The 21208-nt window shown below is 39.6% G+C and overlaps 1 protein-coding gene across 8 annotated transcripts in view; it reads right to left on the bottom strand.

Annotated features, from left to right (window-relative positions):
• Positions 1-21208, bottom strand: part of TENM3 (teneurin transmembrane protein 3) — a 456764-nt gene that overhangs the window by 341026 nt on the left and 94530 nt on the right. Inside the window, exon 1 of one of the 8 annotated variants that reach the window (XM_019534656.1) lies at positions 2191-2276. The exons of the other annotated variants lie outside the window; for them this stretch is intronic. The gene's annotated coding sequence lies outside the window, so the exon portion shown is untranslated. Of the gene's footprint in view, positions 1-2190; positions 2277-21208 lie in introns of those variants that run through there. 8 annotated transcript variants of the gene reach the window in all.

The raw sequence follows: 21208 nt of genomic DNA, 5'->3' as shown, positions 1-21208 counted from the left end.
GCTGCATTAATTATCAAATCACTTTATTTGGACAACTACTACTTAACCACTTTTCTTCATTCTGAGAGAACTGCATTCCATGCTAAATGGAACATACTACTTCAGATCATGTTTCCTTAATTCTACTGTAAGAAAAAAAAGAAAGTAAAAACTTTCATCTGTAAACCAAAAAAATAAAAACAAGTTTAAATGTTTAGACAAGCTTTTTGCACTAAATTATGAAGTAGACTTTTCTGTAAGTCTTTCTGTAAGAAAACTGTGCTATACCAATAGGCCGCTCATACAGAAACATGGTGTGATTTATGACAAATGTAGTAAATGTTTCAATTGGTATCTAAGAATGTGTTGATAATTTGAACATCAATTTCATGTAAGAGGATGGTTAAACTAAATATTTTGCTCAGTTTTAAAAGGAAACACTCCCCCCCACACACATAGGCTTTAACCTGAAGCTCTGTATTTATTAAAGAGATGTTAAGTGCCATAACTAGACAGGAACTATCAGATAGCTTATAGAAAAACACAACTATCATGTTTAGCACACATATGCAAATGCTGTCTCATTTAGTCTTAATGACAGCTGTAAACATCACAAAGCCACACTGACACTCAAAACAGCATCAAGAAAACAGTTCCTTGGATCCATTATGCCATATATACAATCACTATTTGACAGGGGGCTCTTGCCATTTTTGGTAACTTTTCCCACATAATTCTAGTCAATTTATTCTGTAGATTAGAGGGCCTGAGGATGGAAGGTGATTCCCTTCTGTTTCACTCTATTGTTCTCTATCTTCAAAGCTGCCAACGGATCGAGAGCAGCTCAGTCTTTGTCTGAAGGGCTTGATAGTTCATATCCTAAGTTTATCTCTTTAATGCCAAAATGTCTGCAAGCATTCTTAAAGCTTTTTCCAATCATGCCCAGAAAACAGGAACAAAGTTAACAAAGAGCAGCCAGCTATCACTGAAAAGTGTCAGGTTTGTTTGCTGAAGTAGATCAATATCCCTTAGAACCTTCAAAGTTTGGGCTTTTTGTTTAATAATCAAGCTGCTTTATCAGAAATAGCAACTGGGATAAAATCCTGAGGCAAGGTATCTCTTTTAACATTTATGAGCATGAGCTGAGTTACCATAGCTTTAAAAATCAAATCAACGTTTGAGATGTAGATCACTGTGTCTGTATCTCAGCTGCATGAAAACTAACAGGAAAGCTGAAATGTAATGGGTTCAAAGCCTGCTGTAGCACATCCTTAAGCCCACACGTTGAAATGGACATCATTTTATGTGAGTTCAGGTCCCTACCAACCTTTCTTTGAATGCCTTTAATCCTTTCTGAAAGACTACTTGAACAATTAGCAAACAGAGGTAGACTCTGGATGGCTTGCTCAAACATTGAAGGCTGAGGAACAAAAGGTTTATTTTTTTTAAAAAAATTAAAAAAAAAAAAGAAAACCTTGGCTTCCACAACTCCAGCCGTGAATCTGCTTTCAATTACTGCAAGTATTTCCACTTCAGTGGAAAAGGATCAAATCTTCAGCTACACCATCTTTAGGCAACGGATTTGATTATATTAAAGCCTGAAGCAGACGAGAACGACTTTGTGACACGGCCAGCTAGTCTGTGCGGATCCTTTATGGAGCGGGCAGAGGAAGAGCAACGAAAAGCAGCCAGCAATGTGGCCGTTCACAGCAACGCTACGTACATAAAGCTCCGCTTCATTGATTGATTTTTTTTCCCCAGGTGCCTACACAACGCGGCGGGGAGGATGCTAGACTTGAAGGGAAAGGACGGGGCCAGCTCTCCTAGAGCCGGATGGCTCTTCCCCCCCGCCCCCGGGTTGCAAAAGTTCCCATTTTCCCTCCATGGACTTTGCTGGGGAAGCAGCAGCACGGAGCCGGGGAGAAAAGGGCAGGGTGCTGGGGGAGCCGCTATGGAGGAGAAGTCTTTCACTTTCCCCCGCTCCAGCCTCACGGCTCCGAGCCGCCGGGGCTGCAGGCCGGGGGCCGCTGCACGCGGGGGCCGGGGCCGAGACGTGCAGTGCGGAGCGGCGCGATGCTCCGCATCCCTTGCGCGCACAGCCCCCGGGAAGTCCTCCCCGCTGCCCGCAAGTCAGAGGCTAGTGCGGCTGGGAGGGACCCCCGGCCCGCAGCGCAACCCCCCCATGCAGCCCGGCGGGCGGGCGGCACGCACCTACCTCCCCTGGCCGCGCCGCGCCGCTCCGAGCTCAATCCGGCTGTACTGTATCGTGTTACAGAGCCGGGCTGTCTCCCCCAGCACGCAGCAGCGATCACACACGATAGGCTGAGGCTGCTCTGTTTACACCCAGGCGAGGGCCGGGGGCCGGGCTTGCCAGCCCTTAACCCTTGCTGGGCTGCGCCACCGCCGCAGCTGCTTCTGGTTCAGGCGGGGCAGAGCCCCGGGGGAGGCTGTCGGTGCCGCGCCGCCCACGGAGCCCCCGGGCCGCGGGCTGCCAGGGCCAAGCGCGCAGAGCGGAGCGGGGCTAGGCGCCACTTGCAGGCGAGCCGTGCCGCGCGTCACGCTCGCCTCAGGGACACCCAGCCGGGCCCCTCCCGCGGGGCAGCCGCACCCGGCGCCGCTGACCCCTTGAAGCGGTTGGGAGGCACCTCAGCCTGGGTGAACCCCCACTGAAGTGTGTCCCCCGGCGTCCTGAACGCAAACACCAGGTGCTCCCCACCTTTTCAATTGCCCTCGGCCTCCGAGTGGGAAGAGAAGCACAGCACGCCAGAGCCACTGCCACCTCAGTGCCTAGTCTGGGGCATTCTCTGCCACCACGGTTTCTAAGACCCGTGCTTGCCTTCAAATACAGGCTCCTTGACAGTCTGCGGCTTCCCACTGCCTTCACTCTTGCAAAACCGCCACTTGCCACATCTTCCACATGGCAGAGGCAGGCAAGTTTCTTTGGGTAGTTGGCGCATGGTGTGTGAGATCCCCTGAATAGTTGGGAAGCCTGTTCTTTTCAGGCTGGAGTCCAAAAGCATGCAAAGAACAAATTTTCCAACTATTCAGTTGGTCTAATAAAAGATATCCAGTGTACCCAAGTCCTTAGACCCACAAGGCTCCAACCAACAACCCTCCACACAACAGATAAACAGTTAAAAACAGCACCACTCTGAGCTCCTTCCCACTGAGGTCAATGGAAATTTTACCATGGAGTTCACTGGGTGCGGGAGCAGAGGCCCAGGCCCAGGTGTAACAACTTTCAAATTAAGACCCGAGAGACAAACTGCACAACTGACAAATACAGAAGCGAGTCCTATATATCCTCGTGAATACAGGAGTCACCTCAGACCTGAGGAAGGGCAACTGGAGCCCAAAAGCTAGGCCAATGGCTCTCCCAGTTAGTTTAATAAGAGATAGCACAAAAAAAAACAAAATCCTGGCCTCTTAGTTGCTGCAAAATTATACAAGAGTTCAGGCCAGGTAGAACTGCAAGACAGTTTACAGCAGCAGAATAAAATACCCCATTTTATTTTGGCAGTCACATTTAGGCTAATGCCCTTATATTTTAAGAATTATCTTCTTTTTGTTTTACATGGCAGTGAGGAACAGTTTTACATCTCCAAAACTTTCATCAGCCAAATGTCTCTATTTGCAACGTACAAAAAACTAGAAATCATGGTTCCAAAATGATACCTTTTATTAGACCAACTGGGAAATCGCAAGAAAACTCTCCTTTTCTGCAAGCTTTCGGGATCAAAGTCCCTTTGTCAGACTCTGGGAACAGTATAGATGGTACAAGACGGTATAAAGTCCCCATAGGTAGGAAATAAACTTCACTTTTGCACAGAGGAGCTGAAGATGGAAGGCTGTCCCTCTGAGTCCATGAGAGTGTCTTTGTAAAAAACATGTTACTATTTGTAACGTGTTTTTTTATCTTTAAATACTGATTAGTCTTGACTGATTTTACTAGGAAATTTGATGCAGTCATGGTCAAGGGTAGCCTGGCAACTGGCAAAAAAGCCACATTTTTCCTTCAAATTTGAGCAGTAAAACTGTTATTATTTGAAAAAATAGTTCTAAACAAATGAAGACAGCTCCAGCTCAGCTCAATACTAGTTGTCAAATGTTTACATCAATATACAAAACAAATATATACAATTATGTCTATTTATACATTGAACAAGAGGTTTAACAATTTTTAAGCAAGATTAAAGCATTTGAAAGTCTAGAAATTCATATTTCACCCACACATTGTGTGCTAATGTAATTTTTTTTAACCTCACTTTACTCCCATCAGTAGGAAAACCGTATGGATTAAATTGGTCATATACTGTGAACTGGGAAGGAAAAAAAATTATGCAACTTAAGGGAGCTGGCTGGCATCTTGACCCATACATGGGAACAGAGCTGGGAAACTCTGGAGCTAAAAATGTGAACTGCTACCTGAGCTAGTCTAGAGATGCAATAGACTAGTATATTCTGTGACACCGGGGACAAACTGTAACACAGCAGGTTACAAGTTTTCTTTGATCAAAAGAAGCTTGTCCTGACCATCAGGGACTTGCAGGAGTTCAAATTCCAGACAAACACTCACACCCACCATGTTAGCTGACACTCTGGGGATCGTACCTGGGACCTTCAGAGATGAAAGCATAAGCTGCTAGAGTTGGACTCAAAGAAGAAAACTTCTCATGTTCCCAGAAAAAGACTCATCCTTCATGTATCATTCCAGAGGGAGATTTGTAACACACATTCATAAATAGGTTATATAAGCATATGGACACAGACCTTGAAGAAGGGTATTTTCCAATTTATAAGGCTAAGTCATGTACTCCTGCAGAGGCGTAGGAAAGATAGGTGGAACTGCACTGTGAGAATTAATTTAGGCTTAGTTTTTGCTCTGTGAAAATCTACCCTCATCAGGGTACGTGTGCGCAAGGGAGGGTACTGGAAGAAGAACCCTGAATTCTGCAAGTGTCAGATGGTCCAAGAGACATAAGTAAAACTGTTCCTTGCTGGTTTAAGATAAACTATACTCCCCCAGCATCCCATCATGCTCCCTGGGCTGGGCAGAGCTCTCTGCTCCACAGCAGAGCTGGCCCCTCCCCTCTGCTCCCTGGCTGGAGCTCTGCAGAGACTGCAGGCAAAACAGGGTCTGCCTGGCTTCCGCCTGCCCTACTCTGATCAAGCAGGAATTCCCCCCGCCCCCTCCTTCCCATCTCCGACAACACAGACCCCAGCCCCATGGACCCTAGGCATGCGGTATGCTAGCTAATGCAGAAATATGTCTGTGTCTGTGTCTACAATTTCACTGGAACAGGCAGACAGAACAGTGACCACTTAGAGCTTTTTTGCAGGTAATCAACAGGTCAGCTGGTAAGCTGTTTAAGAAAAGTATGATTTAATGAAGATATGCTATTGTTTTGCTGATGAGGTGATACACACTGTTATCAGATCCCTACTGGCTGGCTTGCCTGTCAGTTTGCTGCAGACAGTAAAAAGAAGCAGGGAGGGAGATTGAAAAGCTCAGTATCATCAACAGATGCATGCACTGCACTTCCCCTTGCCTCAGTCCTTGCAGGGGGCTGGAGGCTCACAACACTCCTGCCCCTTGAGCAGCCAGCAGGGAAAAGCCTGGGATGGTACACACAGACCTCCCCAGTCAAAGCGTGCTTCCGGGGCCTGGCCACACCCCACCTCAGTTTAGTTCCCTGTGGAAAAGAAGGGAGGGCTGCTCTAGCTTCTAGCCTGAGCCACTGCAGGCATGTGCCTGCATTTCCTCAGTCCAGAGAGAATGTCCATCCAGTTACAAACCAGTTCGGCCTAGCCGGGTTTGATTAACGTGCAAAGACTGAATCAATTCAGGCTCAGACTTTTTGAATATCTGTCCCTAGCCATAATGGGTGAAGTATCAGGACAATTCCCTTGTGCTAATTCATGAGCTCCATTCTCACCTCACGGAAAAAAACCCCCTGCTTTCGCTCCCCATCTACACCGTATGTATGGTATATCAATGATTCTCAGCCAGGATGGTGCAGTAACCTAAGTGCTGTGAGATCAATTTAAGGGTGCTGTTGCATGCCACATAATATTAAGGCTGTTAGATGTGCAAACACCTACACAGGATTCACAAGATAAACCTGGAGGTTTCAACTAGGAATCCGTAGTGTCAAAAGCATTCTGATCTGCTGTGGTCTTTTTGAACTCCTTGTAATACAATAATTGCTCTATTATTTTTCCATAGTCAAAAAATCAACAAATGTTAAGATCTAGTGTTTCCTAAGGAGTGCTTTGAGTCTAACAAGGGGTTCCCTGAATCTAAAAAGGCTGTGACACACTTATCTATGAATATATTTGTGTGTGTGTATGTATGTATGTATGTGCACGCACACACACACACACACACACACACACACACACACATCCATAGTCTAAGAACAGTACATAATCAGAGAGCAGGACTCTCCAGCCCTGCCTCACTTCTTTCACTCAGATATCTCTGTACCCTCTTTTCCACATATTGTTCCTGTACAGGTGCCACTGGACTGTAGCTGTGCCCAGTCATACAAACACCACTGGAATGGATCTCCCTCTCTCTGAGGATATTGGGCCTGTTAGCAGTGGAATTTCCTCTGCTTTGATCTGTTTTGTACTGTTGAGTGTTGGTGATGTGACTTCTCCGTCCCATCATCACTAAAGTAAGTATTTGTGACAATCCACAGCAGAAACTACCAATTAAAGACAGCTGAAAAGTAGACATTACCCTAGAAAATACAGATGGGATATAGCATGGGTGAGACATACCTATACAGCAAAATCTCACACATAAATCATCATATGCCTACATACCTGCCATCATAAAGGAGCAAAATACTTTATAAATAAATGCTGAGCCTGACTCTCCACACCGTTACACTGACTAACTCCACAGACCAAAGGGGTGGGAGAAGAAACTCCTGGAATAACCCCAGGATACCAGAGTGGAGAATAAGAATTGATTTGTATAGAGAATACAGAATGATGCATACAGCTATAAATTCAGAATAATTTTCCATAGTAAAAGATGACAAAAAATCATGCTTTGTATATGAGTAAATGTTTGACTGATTCAGGGCAGCGAGCAACCAATATCAAAGCAGAAATTTAATGATGAGAAAGCTAGATGAGGAAAGGAAGTCCAGAGGAGTAAGAATAGGATAGCACGTGTTTTTCATTCACAAAAAATTGAAAGATTATTTTATTTTCTTTTTAGCTGTTTGGTAAAAGAGGATTGTTCTGGCAAAAGAATGCAGAATATTAACCATTAGATTTTAATTCACTTCAGCTTGTAAGGGAACAATATCTGTTACTACCTAATCACAAATCAGTGCTCTGTATGGAATGAGTTGGGTTGCCTGAGTCCCAGCCCTAGTAGACAGGTGTTTCTCATCACAGCTATTGCTAGCTGTACCCTTGGAAGCTGCATCGAATGGGAATAGAGTTTCATATGTTTTTTCAGCTCTAGTCAGAGCTCTAGGTCAGGGTTGAGACACATGTACATGTGTGCGCGCGCACGTCCACTTTTAAGCACTGAAAGATTCATTATGGCTCAGTCCTACCTGTCTGAGAGAATTTCCCCCTCTCTGAGCCGGACTGCTCAAACTAGATCAGTAAAAGCACTTGAGCAGAGTCCCTGATAGTATAAAATTAAGAGGTGCTGCAGGCCAGATGATCTTTCTGGGGGCCCAGAGTCTTTAGAATTGCCTGCTTTTCCTGGTTCAGGAGAATTAATTTTATGGCCTGCATGCCTTGTTGCAATGGTTTTTTTCCCACAGTAGTTCAAAACTAGGGAAAGCAGTAAGCATGGTTATTTTTTTCAAGATTGGGTATTGTTTTAATTTTAATGTTCCTAGTATTACATTATGTGAAAGGCCTGCAGTTTTGTAGTACAGTGTTTTTAATCTATATGCATCCCAGGTATGTGTACTGCTTGCTTAACTGTACAACATGATGGTCCCAATTTGTTGTATATTGCTTCCATGATATGGATAACTGGAGTTTGTTACAAATTGCTTAAAGCCCCATAGCATCTTGTCATTTTCATGTCTGTTATCTCCCTTAATTTTTAAGTCTATAATAGCAGCCTGGACAGGAACTATAAGAAGCCTTGAAAATGCGGCACGTTTTTTAGCATCAGGGCTGTTCATGCTACAGCGCTAGCAGTATTGTGCACTTAAGGAGCATTACTTACATTCCCTTCTGTGGTATTAACAGCCCTAAGACTTCCATAATTTTTAAGTCTTTCAGTAGCCAGGGATACTACCAGGAGTCCTGAAAATGAGAGGGATTGGGCAGTAGTCCAGACATGGCTAACAGGACTAAGGACCACATTTTCAAAGGAATCTAGGTGCCTAACTGTCAATGCCTTTAACTGACATCAGGCACGTCGCTGCCTTGAGTATTGGGGGCTGACTTCTCCAAGATTGAAACGGTATTATATAACAGAGCAGGAAACTACGTCCCAAAGCTTCAACTACCCTCTCTCTCATTATTTGCAAAAATCAGTTGCAAAACTAAAGTTTTGACTAGTATCATTAATGATGCCCACTGACTCTCATTGACAAGGAACACTTTCCTGGCTAGACACCAACTTGGCTAATTGCCTTCTGGCCTATCTAAATGTTCAGTGATGTTTCAACTAAACCAGTAATTCCCTGCCTTTCTATCTTAAACTGCTGATTAGTGTTAATGCCACTTGTACTGTAAATTGCACACAGCATTTCAGAAATACTGATATCTGCATGTGTTTTATAAACAAGCACCCACGGCCTGTCTACACACCAGAGATGCACTCACACACAATTTAAAAACTGCCGTTGGATCTTTCCCCAAATAAAAGCATTATATAGAAAGTAAAATATTAATAAATCGCAAATTTTAAAGAAATAATTTGTTACAGAAACAGAACAGTAACACATTTTAACAGCTGTTTCATAAAATGGTAATTATTCAGACAGAATTGAATTACAATGTCTAGTTACTAGCTGAACTGCTTCTGTTTGAGACATACTTGAGAAGTCCACGTAACACTTGAACTGGAATAAAATTAAAAGCTCACAAACACTGACTGCTTCTAATGGCATTATTAAAACTAGAATTATTCAGAGGAAATGTGCACTTTTATTTATATGTGTAAATCTAGGGCCAAAACCTGTACTACATATTCATGTGCGTAATAACCCCAAATTCAATAAATTGACTGACATGAATTAGGATTATTGGAATCAAACAAAATTTAGACTATAAAGGGAGTAGAGTTAGACCCAGGTAAGAACTGCAGGTGTTTAAAGCTGGGCTATTTTTAACTTTTTAATAATAAAGTACAACTCAGATTATTATTTTTTACAGCTTGCTAAGAGTGTACTATATTTCAGTGAGGACACAATTCAAGTTAATAAACAAAAAGGGAGAACTTGTGATATAGGTGAAGAGTTACAGCAGAAATATATTCCTAGGTATGTACAAAACAGTTGAAATTGGTAACACATGTTCTGGAATGTGATGGATACACATGTATTCTTTCCCATGAGCAGGCATAGAACTGCTTTGGGGTGCAGAGTGGAGAATTTCCCTTATTTCATTGTCTTTCCTAACACACACTGGAAACATGGCCTTTCCACTATGTGTGTGTGTGGGGGGGGGGCCTTCCTCCCATTTATACTGGGGAGTTATATGAGTATGGTAACAGTTCCTCTGTTTTCAGTCAGACTAATTTCCCAATAAATTAAATGTGTCATTTGAATAAGACCTCGGATCAGAAGCACAATACAACTTTATGCTCAGAAACATCTTACTGGCCACATCTACATGAGATGCTAACTGTGCAGTCATTACTGTGAAGTCATTTAGTACTCCTGTATAAACAAGTACTAAATGACTGCACAGTAACTGGAGTTACTGCACAGCAGCATTGCCAAATGGCTTTTTCGTGACACTGACTGTGCGGTAGCCCAAGACTACTCCACTGTAGCATTGCATCACGCTTCCTGCCACACAATGCTACTGCACAGCATTCATGGGCTACAGCTCAGTCAGTGTTTTGTGTAAACACAGCCACTATACACCTAATTCATACTATAGATAAAAGATAAAGAGATAGACACATTTATGCTATAATTTTTCAGCTTACTAAATCAAAACTGACATGAAACCTAGGTCTCAAATTTGACATACTTAAAGCATAAACCTAAGTAGTTAGTATGAAAACAGTTTTGATCAGTTAGGCACCCCTAGGCTTTGTTCCCAAGAGAAGATAATACCAGTCAGTCCGTAGGCTACACTGAAAAAGGGCACACACTGAATAGTTAATATATGAGACAGTTCTTGGAAAACTTGAAGCACACATACTTGTGTTATCATATTTGGAAATGAAATAGTACAGCTGGTTAAGTGGTTAGTAACAAGACATTTTCATGAGGGTCTGGGTGGTGCATTAGACTCCTATATCAACAAACACTTCAGAATGGAAAGATCTGAGTTTCAAGAAGTTCTCTTAAATTCTTAAAAAGGAGTGTGGCTACCTCAAATACAAAAAAAAAAATCAGCTAATCCCAATTCTTTCTGGTAAGCTGCTTTTCTACCACTAGTAAATAAAATACCATAAAAACATAATTAACTCACAGTGTTCCAACATTTTTGCTTAATTTAAAAAGAAATGCATTCAGTTATCCAAGAAAAAAACACGGCAGTTAAAACCCTTCACCGAGGGGGAAAAAACATAAAAAATGACACCCACCCCCAACCAAACTAACTGTAGAATTCTTTTTCTTGTCTTTTCTTTCTTTCTTTTTTTAATACATGTGTTGGTTGGGAATTTGAGTGCTATCTGCACCATGGGATTCACTTAACTACATCATCACACTCTGAACATCTAAAGGACAACATTTTGAAAACTTTTGAGTCTTATAATAGTATCACTTTCCCCTTTCTTTTTTATATCAGTTTCTCATTTTCTTACATTCCTCTATCCTGGCAGCTGCTACCCACTGACTTATCTGGCAGAAAAGCAGTTGCTTACACAACTAATGCCAGCACTACTTCCAATGTGGAGACTGAATGTCTAATCTTCATAATAGAAGCAGCCTACAACTGACCAAGTTTTGACTTACATTTTTTTAGATGCGGGCCCACAATTCAGACTCACTTTGAATTAGTATTTTTTTGTTAGAAATTATCACTTTTACTAAAGTGATAGGGAAGTGTGGAGAACTTACTGTAGATGAAAACTGCGCTAAAAAGTAAAAGTTGACAGAAAAAGGTGAGGTTGGTTTGGCATGTAAACACATAAATGTAAGAAGTCACATAATAAACAAGATATTTGCTGACTGTCTGAAGCAATATATTTAGAATAAAATAGTTCTGTATAGTGGTCTGGCAAAGAGAATTGGCTTTCCTGAAGAAACTACATTATTGTAAATCACTGATAATTGGTAAAGACCACCAACAGAGCAATCCTGTAAGTACAAGTGAACAAGTTCTTGGAAAAAATCACTCTGTTCAGCTTAATGAAGCTGGCATCTCATACTAATAGATATGTTTAACTTGAATTCTGATAATAAAAAAAATGAAAGTACTTTCTCAAAATTATATCTTTACCAACATGCCTTAGCGATTCAGGCAAAAAGCAAATTTCAAGTTATTCCCATGAAAATAATTTAACTTATTTCTTGGAATAAGCATTGTACTGTTCATTACAGAAACTATGTACTGGGACTGTGGGTTCAGCTGCTGTTGTCCTTCAGGCCTATCTTTTGTTCTGTCTAGTGCACCAAACATGAGTGAAAGGTCACTAAATCATTTTGGTCAGAATTTTCAGTTCTCTGCATTATGGAGCCCCCATCTCTAACAAAAATAACCTACTGAATCTTTTTTGCTCTGTTGCTTCTTAGGCATGATCAGAAAAACTGTCATTTTTTGTAGAAATCTGTCAGACAAATTTCTAACATGCAGCTTTGTAAGTTAATTGTTCATCTATAAGTAGTGTATGTATAAATCTATATGCTTCTATGACACTTAGTATCTTGGAAAGGTGGCATAAAAATTATCTCACACCATTCTGACACCTGCTATTGGACATTTCCCCAGTAGTCTATATGTCAAAAGGCAATTAACAAAACTAAACATTTTAAATAAAATAAAAGCTTTCTAAAATATTACCTTGGGTTTATATGAAGAACAAATTGAGCATTGCTGTGAAGTGTGCTTTATCTTTTGTTCAAGGAAAAAAAAATCGTAACTCATGAGAATAGATTCCATTTCACAGCAACTTTTTTCTATATAACCAGAACCATCTACATTAACTAACACTCCAATGGTATATTTTCAGTCTGGGGATAAATGCCTGGTGATAGGGGGGACTGTTAGGCACAAGAATAAGTGCTCCAGTGTACCTTAAAGTATGTTTATGACATGCTTTGACATGTTTTATTGCATATTAATCCACACAGAGAGCAGGTGATCAGTTTTTTCCTTCAATCTTGGATAATATATAACATTTGCTACTATACCATAACTGCTAGCAAAATATCTTTATTCCATAATACTAGCAGGAATGGCATTTTTTTACACAAGAGTTGTCCTGGCATTGTACACGCCTTACAACCACAATTTGGCTAAAACTAGCTTCACTCAAGGCCAGCCATCAAGTCAACAGCTACCACGTTAAATCACTATTGGTACAGTATCTCTATAGACTGAGGGAGTAGCTTCAGTGTTTTTTTTGCAAAATGTCCTTCCCTTACATTGTATATTATTGATTGCTTATATGGCCTGCTTTTTGCATGCCATTGTGCAGTGATCAAGCTGACTAGAAGCTACTTATTAATGAGTGACTAGGGCTGCAAATCAACCTTATTTAAGCTCTGTGATATTTTCACAGCAAGAAAATTTATCAATATTGTCTCCAAATTCTGCCATCCAAATGATGTTGCTGTCAACATGACCCGAAGGAGACCATTTTAAAATGTGCTGCTAGTACCCCTGAGGCCAGCACAAAATCTCTACCAGAGGCAGAACTGAGCAGTTGTGTGCCATGGGCATCAGTGATGCATAGGGCAGTGGCAGCATTGGTGACTGCTATTTTTGTACCCTCTCCCCGCCCCCACCTCCTAAGTTGATGCTCACAGCTGGTACTGTGCTTGCCTCCCCTCTAGTTAAGCTACTGAGCTTTAGTATCCCCATGACAAGGAAAGGTGCTCAAAGGCCACCTGGATTCATTCATGCCTGAAAGGTGCAGGATATTAGAGGTGTGTAATAAAAGGCACTGGCTGGACTCAGAGCAGAAAAACTGGCTAACACAATGATGAGTTGGGCTGATTGCTCAGGCTGCTAACTTCCACAGACTTAAAAATGAGGTCTACAAAGAAAGTAAAAAATCAAATATCTAGAATGTGGGTGGAAACGGGGGGAGGCGAGAAACAGTACAAGGAACAGAAACTACTAGTTTATGCTACCAGGATCTTAAGATCAATTTTGGAGATCCCCAGGATATCAACATGTTTATGGAAATGGCTGCCAAGACTGAAGACAAGAGTGCTCCCTGTAGCAGTTGTTGTAAAAAGTACTGGTGAGAGTTGGTTTCATATATTAGGATACTGTAAAAATGATACTTAAGCTCCTAATAATGCTGATGTCTGCATTTCTAAAATAGTAGACAGAGCATCACCTGAGTTTAGAAAAGAGTTTGCATTCCTCCATTGCTTTCTCCTCACGTCAATATTTTCCTTTCCCCTTCATTGTTATATAAGCAGCAACTCCTCAGCCCATTCATCACTCCCCTGGTTCAGTCCTCTGAATTTTCCTGTCTTGGTGGTATCCTCATCTTCTTTTCTAGTTATGGTGCAAGCTGTTCCTAATTAGAGCAGAAGTGCCTAGTTCACTGTGCAGTCAGTAATTAGCTAAGCCATGATTTGTAGAAAATCATGAGGAAATTATTGGTTGCACAGAAAAAAATGTTAAAAATTAAAAAAAATGAGATTAATTCAAGAAATCTCTCTTTTCTCTTCAGAAATTATCTAGCTACTCCTGCTTATCCCAAAATTGGTCCTGCCAGTCTGCTCATGGCTCAAATTCCAAAGGGATATATACAGTGTCTATTATACCCACTCATGACAGACAGGTGCCCATTCAGGTGATGGTAGGCATACTACTGTTTTGGTCATGTATTCTGGCTTTCAATGGGTACTGCTGAAACATCCTCTTCTGATCACATTTCAAATTCTCTTGGGGCTTCTGTTTGAGGGCTGAGTGTTTATCTTTTCCTCCAGTTTGAAAAGAAATGGCACATTAGCATCATGGGAGTTATAGCATCTCCCTGAAGGATTATAGGAGTTTGACCTCTTCCTATTTTCAATCCCTTGGGCTACCAAAAGATGGGCCAAGAACCATGGGAAGAGCACCTCTCGAGCTGTGAGACTGCAACATTGTCTTGCTGTTGTGGATGCAATGCAAAAACTGCAATTGACCTGTAATCTTAACAAAAGGACTAGTGTGGGAATTAAATTATTGGCAGTTCAATTCTCAATATAAAGAAGGGTTTTGTGACTATATGGTATGTGTAAATGTATATGTAACCATTTTTGTACAAACTGAAAAGACATAATTTTACATATGTAATGCCAAATTGCAAAGAAATTAAAACCAAAACTTGTCACTAGAATTATTAACCAAAGTCAATCTGTATTTTTTTGTCTTTTTGACAGCCATGTTAACATCTAACACAAGGCCAGGTTACTGTTTTGAACCCTACCCCATGAATGTAAACAAAACCGACATTGATAGATTTCCTGAACTACCCTGAGGCACAAGCAGTTTGACAAAAGAAAGAAAAAGAATGGGGGAAGGGAAATTGCTTAAGAGGGAGTTGCCTTGGGTATTTTTAATCTTACTACCTATATTTCATCGGACAGAATCTCCCAATTCATGGAAGCGAATTTTTTATTAAAGTGGATCTCTTCCTCAGTTTTCATAAATTGATGAAGCTGGATCTTGCTCTTTGCTGTGGATGTCTGCCTGCTGATTAAATAGGTTAAGAATGTCTCTCTCACAGTGATGGAACAGGATGGTACTGCTCGAAATACCATTCCTTTAAAAAAAACAAAAAAGAAATGATTGAAACATCCTAGAGCTAAAAATCTATCATACCAAATGGTATTTTGTAAATCTTTCTGTTGCATTTAGTAATGAATATGTAACTCCCCCTAATGGAGGACTATCTGAATATATCTTAAAGGAGCTTTCAATAACTCAAAATTATAGTATAGTAATTTCACATTCCCTCACTTTAAGGTCTTTTAATGGAGGTGTTAAGTCATATGGTCAAAACTTATGCTAAATGCTGCACTCCATCTCTTGTATTAATAAGTTTTTATTTCCTTGCTAGGTTTTGTCAGTTATGTAAAACTTAATATTACTGTGTATCATATATTCCTTAAAATTCTTTATATAGTCATCTACTAATTGTTTTAACTATGTCTTTGAGCCAATTGCTTTTGTGGCTCCAGAGAGGTCAGTAAATTGGCATAAAAATAATGGTACTAAGGCCACATGGTTTTGGTAGATGGGATAAAGGATCACTTCTCAGACACAGCTGCTTGTAATGAATGCAGCATGTTTGAGGCCTGTTTTTGGACAGTTTTCCCAATATTTTAGACTCAACCCTTCTTGGCAAGCTTTCTAGGACCATTCTTTGTATGAGTCCCAGTTACTTCAGCCAAAACTTTGTAACATGAAAATTCAGCAGTATTGTCTCTCTGTTAATGGTTTTAAAACATCTGTCTTGCAGAGCCAATGACTCAGTAGGAGTCTCTGCCCTATTTCTATTTTAAACACCACTAGGTTCTAGATGCATCTTTTTCTATAGCCCTGGATAAATGTGGCACATGCATTGCTCTGATGCACAACAGATCATGAGGAACATATATGCACAAACACATACATACACATACACATGTGCACACAGAGTGACTTTACTGATTGCAAAAATGCCAGGACCATAGTTTTGGAGAATGAAATCATGTTTGGCTACAAATGAGCTAAAACAACAAATACAACAGTGCAATCCTCTACTCAAATGTACCACATTTCTAAGCTATGGGGACTATGTTTCTAGGGATGAGAATGTAACTCAAGTGTCTGATTTTCAGTCCTCAACTCCTCTGCTGAGAGTGCTAATAAACATGCTAATTAGGGTGGGGGTCTTGGGGATATGATAGCAATGCAATAAGAATAGGACTGAGACCAACATAATTTCATCTCGGTCACTGAATAGTTTTCAGCTATTTTCAGTTCTAGATCTTCCCTCCTACATGTATTCTATTCATGACCAATGTCCTTGTTCATCAAAACACACCTAAAACTCTGCTGCTGAAAAGCTCCCCCTGGTACAAGCTCAACAATTTTTTAAAATACCTTTCTCTTTATGTTTAGCATGTAGTCCCTAGTTAGCCTATACTTCTAACACAGGTGCCATTGAAAAGATTATTGCTAAAGAGCCATATTCTACTCTATTTATACTGGTGCAAATGAAGTAAGATCCAAACTCACTGGGGTGAATAAAGAGCTATGCTGTAAATCCAGATGGGAAAGAGACAGGCATTCTCACATATTAAACCAAGAACAAAACCTGATAAGCAAAAGCATATGAATAATATGGATAAAGTGTATATCTGCACAGACCCTTTAGCAAAACAAAGAATTTGTAACAAAGATATAAATGATTTCAAAGATAATGAAACAGATATAAAATGAGACACATAGGACCAGTGTTCCCTCTAAGCTGTGCGGTTTGTGCAGCTGCACAGGCGTGCTCATGCCGTACCGCCAGGTGCGCCTGCACGGCTGTGCACACCACACAGCTTAGAAGGAACGCTGCATGGGACACATCTATGCATGCGCTTTACTGCTCAGTGACTAATTTCCTGCACAGTAAAGCATCACAATCTACACATGCGCCACAATTAGAGTGCCATAGAGTAAATTACTGTGCTTAAATGCACGTGTAGATGGTGATGTCAGAATTAGTTTACTCTGGCTCAAACTGCGCCGGAGTTTATTCAGTCATATTAATTGTATATGTAGACACGTCCAAATAGTAAGAGATCAAAAATACTGACAGAAAATAGGAAATAGAAAAAAAATGAAAACTAGGATAAGAACACCTTAACTTTTCCTCTCAGTTTTTTTTTAAATGTACCTTAACAGAAAATTAAATTAATCAGTCTTTATGACATGGATTCTTGTGAACCAAGAGGAAAATTATAGAACCAACAATAAAGAAAGTAGCTGCTGTTAACAAAGGTAGAGTAAAAAAAAATCTTCAATAAACAAAACATATTCTCTAAATATTTTGGCTAAAAGAAAGCGATATAACCTATCGCTAGGTTTAATATAGTCTTTTCAACTATATTAAAAATATTTAACCTCTCGGGCAACATGAATCCTTAGTCATGACACATAATTATAAAGATTCTATATGCACATTTCTGTGATACAATCAGAGACTTCGTACTTTAAAGACATAATATTAATATATTGGGATGGAAGCATAATATTTCAGTGATTAATCAGAAATCAATCTGATCAGTCCGGGCACTTGAACAATGACTTTCACAGCTGTCATTCATCAGGATATTCAGAAAATGCAGGGCAAGTCATGATGGAAATATTCCCTCCGAGTCCCTCCCTTCCATTAATGGAAAGTTTTACTGGGATTTGTTTTATATGTTTGACAGAAAGTAAATTACTAAGATATAGGAGATCCTCTAAAGATTTGTGCTCCTTGTAGAAGAGGTTAATATGAGTCAGAGAAGATCAGAGTTTAGGATATATAAGTAATACAAATGCTGTCAGTCATTGTCTTAAAATGATAGCACAATTTTGTTTGTCATCTCCTGTTGGAAAATTATTTCATTATTACATTTGGGATTGCAGTTCAAATCCAATATGCCACCCTGGTGAGTTAGTGTTGGTGCTTCAGAACAGTCTTTAGAATATAGCAGATGGCATAAAACTGCTACCCACAATTGAATACAAGTTGGCAGAAAAGTAGTTTCAAATGGGTGATATATGTGAATGAGCATCAAGTAGTTTTTGCAGTCCTTTGTATAAAAAACATAGCACCCACAAGAGACAAAGACTGAAGGAGCTACAATGAGGAATTCTAATTGAAGCTGCTTAAAACTTGCTGGGACTTGCACTAGTGCCTTGATTTCTTCTGATAATGTATAATCTCACAACTCACTTGGGGTACATATTAAGAATGCATGAAAACCACCAGTTCAGTTTACAGTATTTCACAGAAACAACATTAAGGGTTTTATGATTGCAGTTCATGATTCCACAAATAAAAAACTCCTAACAGAACTTTCATGAAAAACGAAGCAATTAGGAACATGCATTCCCCATCATGTAACTCTTCATTCCCAACAGACCACAGCTAGCTGTTTTTGGAGGGACCAGGTCATTCCATCCTTCAAATCAGTCTGCTACCATAGATAGACCTTTTTGGAGGCAGGAAACTGTTTGGAGAAGGAATCTATCTACCTTGATTTATGCTGTATTCAGTATTGTGCAGGGTTAATCTGATAGCTCAATTAGAGGTGTTCATTCTTTCTAAGAAAAGAGTTACAGTCAACTATTTTTGTTCCTGCCTGTGATCTTTCATTTCACTTTACAAGAATGGAGAATCATGCACAATCTGATAATATGTTTTAGGACATTTGCTTAAAAAAACAGTTGAAAGTACTAACAAACAAAATGAGGAGAAACCCCCCACATTATAGACATCCAGGAAGGAGGTTAATGCAAAGATAGGTGAAAAAAATTGTGGGTTTAAGGCATGTCATTTGAGCCATACACATAGCAGTAATCTGCTACCATGCTAGCATGGTAATTGAAGTGATTTGTCTATTTGGTTGACAGGCCAGGAATAAAATTGCCAAGTACATTTTATAATACACATATTATATACAAAAGACCTTAATGTCAAAATAATTTCAGACCAATATGTGTGAAAAATATGTTAAGAATACTTTTATTTCACCACAGTCTAGAAAAGACCTAACAGCTGAATTATCATTACTAATCTCCTCTCAACAGACTTGTTAATGTTTTAACTACATTCTCCAGTTTGACGCTAGTCTGCAATTGCCTTGTAAAGAAAATAAGAGGAAAAAAGACTCAGTCAACCAGATGAGGTGGATGAGAATAAATATTCTTAGCTTGTTTATCTATATGGTTTCTTTTTCTCATGTGTTTTCTTTTAGTACTCATGTACTTTCACAAATGGAAACCATGTTTCTTTCTTCTTTAAACATATCTGTGGTTCATTGATAATCCTACCTTATTTATTCTTAGGGTTGCAGAATGGAACACGGTAAAAAACTGTTAAATTTCTTTTAATGTATTTCTGTCTAGAGAAACCCCAAAGACATTATAGCACAATATTACTAAATTTAACAAACATCTTAGATGCATCTATAGGCTATTCTCTGTGATTTGCTAAATTTCCATTACATAATGAGGAAAAACTGAATGTGTTTAGTCACAAAATAAGTAAATTCTTACATGAAATCATGTTCTGTTAATGATTAATGCAACTGATCTAAATTATGTTGCTTACAGGAAACCATGCAACTTAGATCAATTCCACTTTGGGCTTTCTGAATGTCTGTTCCTAGCCTAAGAGCGTGGTAGAGGTATCACTGAACTCAGAGAAAGGCGCTGACTACAGCACTTCGAAAGAACATTTTTAAATTTTAGTTTGACAATATAAATGTCCTGAGTTTACATGGCACATTACAATGCCATGCAGTAATACCTGAGCTAGCTTAGGAAATGGAAGCAGCATTGCTATTAGTGCACTGCTTTATCCAGGTTAGCATACCCTGCTTCTTAGCAAAACTAATTAGTTTTGACAGATTGCCATGATAACATACTTCTTCCTCTTCTGATACTCAAGCTAGCTCATTTATATACTGTATTTCACCATGAAGACATAGCTTTAGTTTACAATATATGACATCACAGCCTTATAAACCAATACAAACACTATGATTGCAACTTAATAACATTACACTAATTAGAATTATCTTTTGGGTATATTTCAAGCACTAAATACCAGATTACCAGGCTAACTATACATCAAACAACAGAATGTAAACATTACTGTGTCCAGAGGGAACTTCACTTTCTTTTATAACAAGACCTAGTTTTTGCTTCACACTTGATCTCCATTCTCTTTTTCTTCCTCCTGGTCTGTGAACTCCATTAGAGGAGATACATTGTTGGAGAAAGCCACTACAAAATCAAAATCAGTAGATGATCAGCCAATGTTTTTAAATAATAAATATGAAAGAACAGTCTATTTAGATGAAAAACGAAATGTGTAAAATTATCATATCTAGCTTTGGAATCATAACAAGTATGGTTCTATTCTTAGTCATGTATTTTTCATTCCTGTATCTGCTATTTAGCATGGACTGAACATGAGAATTCATCACTAGCTGAATCATATTTTATATTATTCATTTTGAATTTCAGACTTAGAAGAAATGGAATAGTTTAATTCTTAAAAACACAGCCCTAGAACATTCAATTTTTCAACTATTTAAATCATTGATGATGCCAATTTCAAGATAAGGGCAAAGATGGCTCCACAGCATTAGTTCTAGTTCAGGCAACAGCTTCTTGGTTTGTCAAGGCTTATTAAAGAAATGGAAATTACCAATGCCATTTCTTTAGCAGAACCCTATCCATAACACTTTTTCTCATCTTTTCTTTAAAGGTTGTATTAGATCCTAAAGCAAAGGGTGTCCCTCAAGCCACAAGGAATTCTTTAGTCAGCCTTTATCTAAATACAAGATTTGGCCATGCTATACTGTGAATCCATTTTCAATTATAAAGTTACTTGTCCCATTCTAAGTTGATATGGTCCATTTATTCCTAAACCTGTACTTGTGGCTGGAAGAAGGTATGGCTCTGGAAGCACAATCACCAAAAAATATTCCTGCCCACCTAAAGTTATGATAAACAATGGAAATTAGGTAATGCTTATTAATGTTGGACAGTATTCCCCAAATGTTGTAAGCGAACGCAAGCCACCTCATACTCATGCAGTCAGTTTGTAGAAGAAGAGTGTTGTCTGATACCCAAAACTGGTGGTCAGGAATCTCTTTAATCATGCTGAGAAACACTAACTATGGACTCCCAA

The sequence above is a fragment of the Crocodylus porosus genome, unplaced genomic scaffold, assembly GCF_001723895.1.
Source record: "Crocodylus porosus isolate Cpor-Errol unplaced genomic scaffold, CroPor_comp1, whole genome shotgun sequence".
NCBI classification, from domain to species: Eukaryota; Metazoa; Chordata; order Crocodylia; family Crocodylidae; genus Crocodylus; species Crocodylus porosus.
This window is presented reverse-complemented; position numbering and strand designations above follow the sequence as displayed.